Source organism: Ursus maritimus, unplaced genomic scaffold (genome assembly GCF_017311325.1).
Source record: "Ursus maritimus isolate PB19 unplaced genomic scaffold, ASM1731132v1 scaffold_21, whole genome shotgun sequence".
In the NCBI taxonomy this organism is placed as follows: Eukaryota; Metazoa; Chordata; class Mammalia; order Carnivora; family Ursidae; genus Ursus; species Ursus maritimus.
The window spans coordinates 5,804,513-5,812,791 of record NW_024424564.1 but is presented as its reverse complement, the minus strand read 5'-3'; positions in this window follow the sequence as shown (position 1 = coordinate 5,812,791).

Below are 8,279 nucleotides of genomic sequence, written 5' to 3'. Positions count from 1 at the left end.
TGACTGCCTTCCAGGCACCAGATCTGATCATTTGCTGGTCCAAGGGGACATGGACAGGGCTTTGGAAGGTCTGAGTGTAGCCCTGGAGGATAGCACTTCTCTAAAAGGGGAAGATAAATCTGTACTTTGTCTTTTACCATTTTTTAAAATTTTAATTTACAAATAGAGTCACCAAAAAGGTAAATGTAGATGAGCTCATTCAGAAGGCACTGTTGTGAGGTGGGAGTGGGGTGGGGTGGGGGAGTGTTTGACATGAGGACGAAGTGAAGTCATGATAGCAAAATGTCCCAAACCAAGACATTTTACACCCTTTAAGCACTACTAGTTCGTGTCAGTAACCAGACATCTCGGATTTAAACAAAGGAATTCTGGAACCTGAAAATAGTAGTCTCAGCAGTTCTGAATTTGAGATTACTTCCTTGCTGAGTTGGGTGAGATAAAAAGTTGCAGGTGAGATTCTGGAGAACTATGAAATCTCTATTCTCATTGTCCTCGGTAAAAAAATGAAAGTTCCAACTCCTCAAAGCCCTAATATAAGAAGTCAGGGGCCATCTAGCCAGTCTACCAAATGCACAGTAAATTTTGAAAATTAACAGTGTGGTTGCACTCCTACTTTCAAAAAAGATAAGTGCTATCATCATTAGTGTTATGTGTCTTAAAATACAATTCATATAGACTCAATCATTTATAGATGATGTTACAATGTTTATCTGGGAATTGCTTCAAACATTGAGTGGGGGGAGTTGATCGGCACTCAGAACGAGACAAGATTGACCATGTTGAAAAAAGTTATCCAGACTTGGAAATAAAAGGATGTTGGCATGCCTTTTCAGTGTCTTTCCTAGAATATCATCTAGCAGGCCCACCCAAGAATTATTTAGTTCTTAGGTTAGGGTTCAGCAAACTTCTTCTGTAAAAGGCCAGATGATAAATACTTTAGACTTTATGGACCATTTGGACTCTGTCACAACTACTCAACTCTGTTGCATAAAAGTAGTCACAGACTGAATGAGGTTCTGTGCTAAAGTGGTAAAAATCCAAACTTTTATGTCTTGATCGGAAGAATTAACTCATGAAAAGACGGTCTGATCTTCTCTGGTGTGAAATGAATGAAAAAGTCACACATATTAATGAACACTAATGGACTACCATTAAGAAAAACCAGGTAGATCAGTAATCATTTATCTTACTTGTTACAAATGGGATAATTTAGAAATGCTCCAGTTGTTTACTGCTAAGTTTTATATTCCACTTTTAGCCACGATGGTGGGGGAAGCATCAGGGTTGTGACACTGTATTTCTTCAATACTAAGACATGATCAGTTATATAACCTGCCACCAATTCAAGGCAGTTAGATTTTATTCTTAAGGAGGAAGCTAACCTATGATTTACCGTGCTTTAGCATGAGATAAAAATAAAACACCATCTATGTATTATATTCTTACTATTTATTAGGCCCTGTGCTAGGTACTTGACATCTGATTTCTTTTATCCCCCTCTCAGGTAAATATTACCACGTTTTACAAACGAGGAAATAATTTCATCCCATTTGTGATCAAGAATATACTTTATGTGATTTCAATCCTTTAAAATTTACTGAGGTTTGTTTTATGACCTAATATAAACAGGTTTCCCCCCTATCCAAAAATGGAGTGTTCCTGTGAAACCTTTTGTGAGCTGAAATGACATAAAGTGAAGAAGCAATTACCATTAATTTATACGAAAAAAATTTTGAGCATTCCCAGACCTCTTATAGGCTTTTCTGATACTTTATGACACATCTTGCTAATGGATGCACAAAATAAATCAGGCTGAAGAACAGATGCTCACAGGCACAGTTCAAAGCTTTGGCAGCTTGATGCATAAATGCTGAGTGTAGATCCAGGGGAAGGAGCATGGTGGTACCACTCCTGTTGCTCAGAGTGTGCACTGCCTCTATTGCTGCAACACCAATGCTGAACACTGTTTTCACCTTTTCTTTGTAAAAGTGAAAATTCTCTTTGGATTTCATTCAGTTAGCAGAAACAAGAGGCCTTTCACAATGGAGGTCCTTCATAAAAGCAAAGTGGCTTAAAACAAACTTTGGAAAAGCAGGGAATCCCTGTAGTCTTTCCTGGAGAATGTTCCACGTGTACCTGAAAAGAATGAATGTTCGGCTGCTGTTGGGTGTGTTCTTTAGCTGTCTATTATATCTCGTCAGTTTATCCATTGTTCAAGTTTTCTATTTCATTGTTGATCTTCTGCCTAGTTGTTCTATCCATTATTAAAAGTGACCTATTAAAGTCTCCAGCTATTACTGTTGAATTGTCTGCTTCCCTCTTTAATTTTATTAGTTTTTGCTTTGTGTATTCTGGGGTTCTGTTGTTAGGTACATATATGTTATAATTCTCTTTCCTGTTGGATTGACCCTTTTATCATTATAAAATGTCCTCCCTTGTCTCTGGTAACTTATTTTTTTAGAGACGTATTTATTTATTTGAGAGAGAGTGAATGAGCAGGGGGAGGGGGCAGAGGGACAGAGAGAATCTCTAACAGACTCCCTGCTGAGCAAGGAGCCCCATGTGGGGCTCAAACTCATGACCCTGAGATCATGACCTGAGCCGAAATCAAGAGGTGGATGCTTAACTGACTGAGCCACCCAGGCACCCCTCTGGTAACAATTTTAAAGTATATTTTGTTTGATATTTGTATAGCTCTTCTTTTGTCTGTTTACTTCTTGCAGAGTACATCTTTTTCCATCATTTTATTGTGAGCCTATTTGTATCTTTGACTCTAAAGAGTATCTGTTACAGAGAAAATGTAATTATACCATGTTTATTTTTTTTTTAAGATTTTATTATTTGAGAGAGGGACAGAGGGACCACAAGCAGGGAGAAGGGCAGAAAGAAAGGGAGAGGGACAAGCAGGCTCCGCACTGACCAGGGAGCCCAACATGGGGCTCAATCCCAAGACCCTGAGATCATGACCTGAGCTGAAGTCAGATGCTTAACCACCATCCAGGTGCCCCAGTTACACCATTGTTTATAAATTCATTGTGCACTCTCAATTGTTATGTTAGTGACCATACAGTACATCATTAGTTTTTGATGTAGTGTTCCATGGTTCATTGTTTGTGTATAACACCCAGTGCTCCATGCAATACGTGCCCTCCCTAATACCCATCACCGGGCTAGCCCATCCCCCACCCCCTCCCCTCTGAAACCCTCAGTTTGTTTCCCAGAGTCCATAGTCTCTTGTGGTTCGTTCCCCCTTCGGTTTACCCCCCTTCATTCTTCCCTTCCTTCTCCTACTGATCTTCGTGCTATTCCTTATGTTCCACAAATGATAATTCTGTGGAACATAAATTTGTGATAAACCATATAATTGTCTTTCTCTGCTTGACTTATTTCACGTAGCATAATCTCCTCCAGTCCCATCCACGTTGCTGCAAATGTTGGGTAATCGTTCTTTCTGATGGCTGAGTAATATTCCATTGTATATATGGACCACATCTTTATCCATTCGTCTGTTGAAGGGCATCTCAGCTCCTTCCACAGTTTAGCTATTGTGGACAATGCGGCCATGAACATTGGGGTGCATATGGCCCTTCTCTTCACTACATCTGTATCTTTGGGATAAATACCCAGTAGTGCAATTGCTGGGTCATAGGGTAGCTCTATTTTTAACTTTTTGAGGGACCTCCACACTGTTTTCCAAAGTGGCTGTAACAACTTGCATTCCCACCAACAGTGTAAGAGGGTTCCCCTTTCTCCACATCCTCTCCAACATCTGTTGTTTCTTGCCTTGTCAATTTGCCATTCTAACTGGTGTAGGGTGGTATCTCGATGTGGTTTTGATTTGAATTTCCCTGATGGCTAATGATTTTGAACATATTTTCATGTGTCTGTTAGCCATTTGTATGTCTTCACTGGAAAAGTGTTCATATCTTCTGACCATTTTTTGATTTGATTATTTGTTTCTCATGTATTGAGTTTGAGAAGTTCTTTATAGATCTTGGATACCAGTCTTTTATCTGTAGTGTCACTTGCAAATATCTTCTCCCATTCCGTGGGTTGCCTCTTTGTTTTAATGACTGTTTCCTTTGCTGTGCAGAAACTTTTTATCTTGATGAAGTCCCAGAAGTTCATTTTTTCTTTTGTTTCCCTTGTCTTTGGAGATGTGTCATGAAAGAAGGTGCTGTGGCCAGTGTCGAAGAGGTTACAGCCTATGTTCTCCTCTATGATTTTGATGGATTCCTGTCTCACATCAAGGTCTTTCATGCATTTGGAGTTTATCTTTGTGTATGGTGTGAGAGAGTGGTCAAGTTTCATTCTTCTGTATATAGCTGTCCAATTTTTCCAGCACTATTTATTAAAGAGACTTTTTCCCACTGGATGTTTTTTCCTGCTTTGTCAAAGATTAGTTGCCCAAAGAGCCGAGGGTCCATTTCTGGGTTCTCTATTCTGTTCCATTGGTCTATGTGTCTATTTTTGTGCCAGTACCATGCTGTCTTGGTGATCACAGCTTTGTAGTATAGCTTGAAATCAGGCAACGTGATGTCCCCAGCTTTTTCTTTTTCAACATTTCCTTGGTGATTCGGGGTTTTTTTCTGGTTCCACACGAATTTTAGGATTGTTTGTTCCAGCTCTTTGAAAAATGTCATCAGTATTTTGATTGGGATGGCGTTGAAAGTGTAGATTGCTCTGGGTAGCGTAGACATTTTAACTATGTTTATTCTTCCGATCCATGAGCATGGAATGTTTTTCCATCTTTTTGTGTCTTCAATGTCTTTCATCAGTGTTCTGTAGTTTCTAGAGTACAGATCCTTACCTCTCTGGTTAAGTTTATTCCAAGGTATCTTATGGTTTTTGGTGCTATTGTAAATGGAATCGATTCCCTAATTACTCTTTCTTCAGTCTCATTGTGTATAAAAATGCAACTGATTTCTGAGCATTGATTTTGTATCCTGCCACATTACTGAATTGTATGAGTTCTAGGAATTTGGAGGTGGAGTCTTTTGGGTTTTCCATTTAAAGTATCATGTCATCTGCAAAGAGAGAGAGTTTTACTTCTTTGCCAATTTGAATACCTTTTATTCTTTTTTGTTGTCTGATTGCTGTTTGTTGCTAAGACTTCTAGTACTATGTTGAACAATAATGGCACACGCTCTGCCTTTTGGAATGTTTAATCCATATACATTTAATATAATTACTGATAAAGTAGGATTTATGTCTACCATTTCATTATTTTCTATGTGTCTTATGTCTTTTTTGTTCCTGTGTTCTTTCATTATTGCCTTCTTTTGCATTAAATAATTTTGAGTACACCATTTTAATTCCTTTGTTGTTTCTCAATTATATTTTTAAAGTTATTTTCGTAGTGGTTTTCCTAAAGGTTACCTCTAGCATCTTAAAGCAATCTAGTTTAGATTAATACCAGATTAACTGCAATAGTATACAAAAACATTGCCCATATATATATATATATATAGATATAGAAGAGGTGTAAATAAAAATACATTTATACTGTCTTTTATAATTCTCATATATTTACTTTTACTGGTGTTCTTTATTCATGTGAATTCAAGTTACTGTCTAGTATCCTTTTATTTCAGTCTGAAGGATTCTCTTTAGTATTTCATATAAAACAGGTCTGTTTGTGACAAATTTTCTGTTTACCTGGAAATGTCTTAATTTCTGTTATATTTTGAAGAACAGTTTTACTGGCTATGAAGTTCTTGGCTAATAGGGTTTTCGGTTTTGGTTTTGTTTTGTTTTTTCTTTTGGCACTTTAAACACATCATCTGGCCACCTGGCCTGCATGGTTTCTGTTGGGACATTAAACTTGCTGATGATGCCTTGTGATGGAGTGACCTTTCTCTTGTTGCTTTCAAGAAGCTATGTTGTGTCTACCTGTGATCTCTTTGAGTTCATCTTACTTGGAGTTCATTGAGCTTCTGTATATATAGGTTAATGTTTCTCATCAAACTTGGAGCACACATTCTGGAAAGTAATGGACAACTCTAGCCTTTACTTCTTGCTTTTGCAGAGCCTTATGGTCAGCCAGAGTCAGAGAGCAGGCCTAGTCACATCTCCTAGGCATGTGCAAGGACTTCTAGGTCTCCAGTAATATGCTGGAGCTTTCCAGTGCCCTCTACAGACAGCTCATTCACCAGTTTTGACTTTTTTCGTTAAAACTTTGGGTCAGTCTCTTGTTAGCCTCCACTGGTATGACCTTATACAGCTCTGATGTTAAACATTTATTGCCGATCGTTTTTAACTAATGCAGTGGCGATAGAACTGTTCACATACAACTGGTCAAGTTAAGGTAAGCCCTGTGGCTGGGGTCTTTCCAGGGAACCACCAGGTCAAATTGTGGCAATGCTCTGGGGCTGCAGCTTTTTGGGGAGCTACAAACCCATGCTGCCCCCTTCATTGGCTGATGGTCTTTTAGGTCTCAGAGCTACTCTGGTTGTGAGACTGTTGGTGTTCGGGGCTAGCACATATCTGGAGTGAGGGTACGGAAACTGGTTAAGTTTAAAATGCCACGAAGCTCCCAGTTCTTACTGAGAGTCAGCTGGTTTTCTTGAATAAACACTCCCTGGATTGTTGCAGTCCTTTAGTTAAAACCATCTTTTTCAAAACTCTGGAAATTCACAGTTTTTACCACTGTTCTCTTTAGTACATTGTGGTTGTGTGGCAGAGTGGGATTGCCAAAGTCCTCATCCGGCTCTGCAGATGAAGAAATAAAAGTTCAGGTAGGTTAAGTAGTTGCCCAAGGACACAAGAGCCAAGGAGCACCGAAGCCACGATTTCAAGTCCAAAATTTATGTTCTCTACTCCACCACCTCGCACTGTCACAGTTTCTAGAACTTCTCGTTAGATAAGCAGTAGTTGCAAAACCTCCATCGTGTATGCGCTTATTTAGATGGCATTTGTAACAAAGCCCTTTCCCATCAAATCGCCATTCCTGACCTTTGCACTGAGCCATCACACCGTGTTGTCCGCTGACCCACCAGCACCATTTTCTATAAAATGTGTTTCTGTCACAGGCATTTTATTTCCCTCTCACTCTGGCTTTGACTCTAACTCAGCTGGAGCTCTGTGCCAGCATGTCCTTCACACTTACTGTAAAGGTTTCTCTTGGCAAGCGTTCTTTTTAGGATGAAAGAGAGTACCAGGCTCCAACAGAAGGCCCTTACCCGAGCAGAATGAATGGCGTGCTACCCCAGGGGTATCAGCCACAGTACTTAACTTTCTGTGAAGTTCTCCATACCTGCCAGTTAATAGTTGCAGAAGAACAGACACCCAGGGTCTGGAACAACAGAACAAATTATGTCCACATTCCTCTTGAACTGGAAGTGTGCTTAAAACAGATCCTACATTCTTGAGCACTGACCTGTAATAAAAGTAATGGTACAAGGTAAATCTTTTACCGGGGGCCCAGCTGCACTATTTATTACAAAACCTGAAGTGTCGGGCCGGAGAGCCACTTGCTGCAGTGGTGTCCATATTACAGCTCTTGACATCTCTCTTTATGGGCTCAGTTGACCTGAAATAAGATGACCATTTCACACACTAACAGGGCACTTTTCGATGATCTACTTGACCTTTGCCTCTGGGCTCAGCAATAAGAAGAGTGATAAAATATTTTTTCACAGAACAAAACCCAAAGAATTCAAGCTTAAGGGAGCCTAAATCCAACAATGCAGCGGCCTTGAGCATTTAATTCCTTAATAAATACCCATTTCCTCCTGCAGGGCTTCTGTGCCCTGGCTGCACAGTAAAATCACCTGGGAGCTTAAAAGTCCTGCTGACAAGGCCCTACCCTCAGACCACTTTAGCCAGAATCAGAATCCCCAGGGAGCAACCCAGCCATCAGTATTTTCAAAATGTTCTTCAGGTGACTATGGGAACCACTGTGGAAAGATACCAAGGACACCCCCACCCCGAACTAGAGCAGATTAGCAAATAAAAACTACAGAATCCTACTTAAATCTGAATTTCAAATAAAAAAAATGGGAAAAATATGTCCTACGCAATATTTGGGGCATACTTAAATTATTTATTTGCTGTTTATCTGAAATTCAAATTTAGATGGATGTCCTGTGTCTGGAACCCCTACATAGAACAAAACTGAAAATTAGAAGCGGCAAAAATAAAGCTCTTCCAGCAGAGAAATTCCACCACTTGGTAGGTTCTTATCTCAAAAAAAAAAAAAAAACAAGATCTCCTGGAACATAACAGAAATAAAAGTTGTGCCCGGTCAAAGGCATCCTCAGGGAGAGTTTCCAAGACAT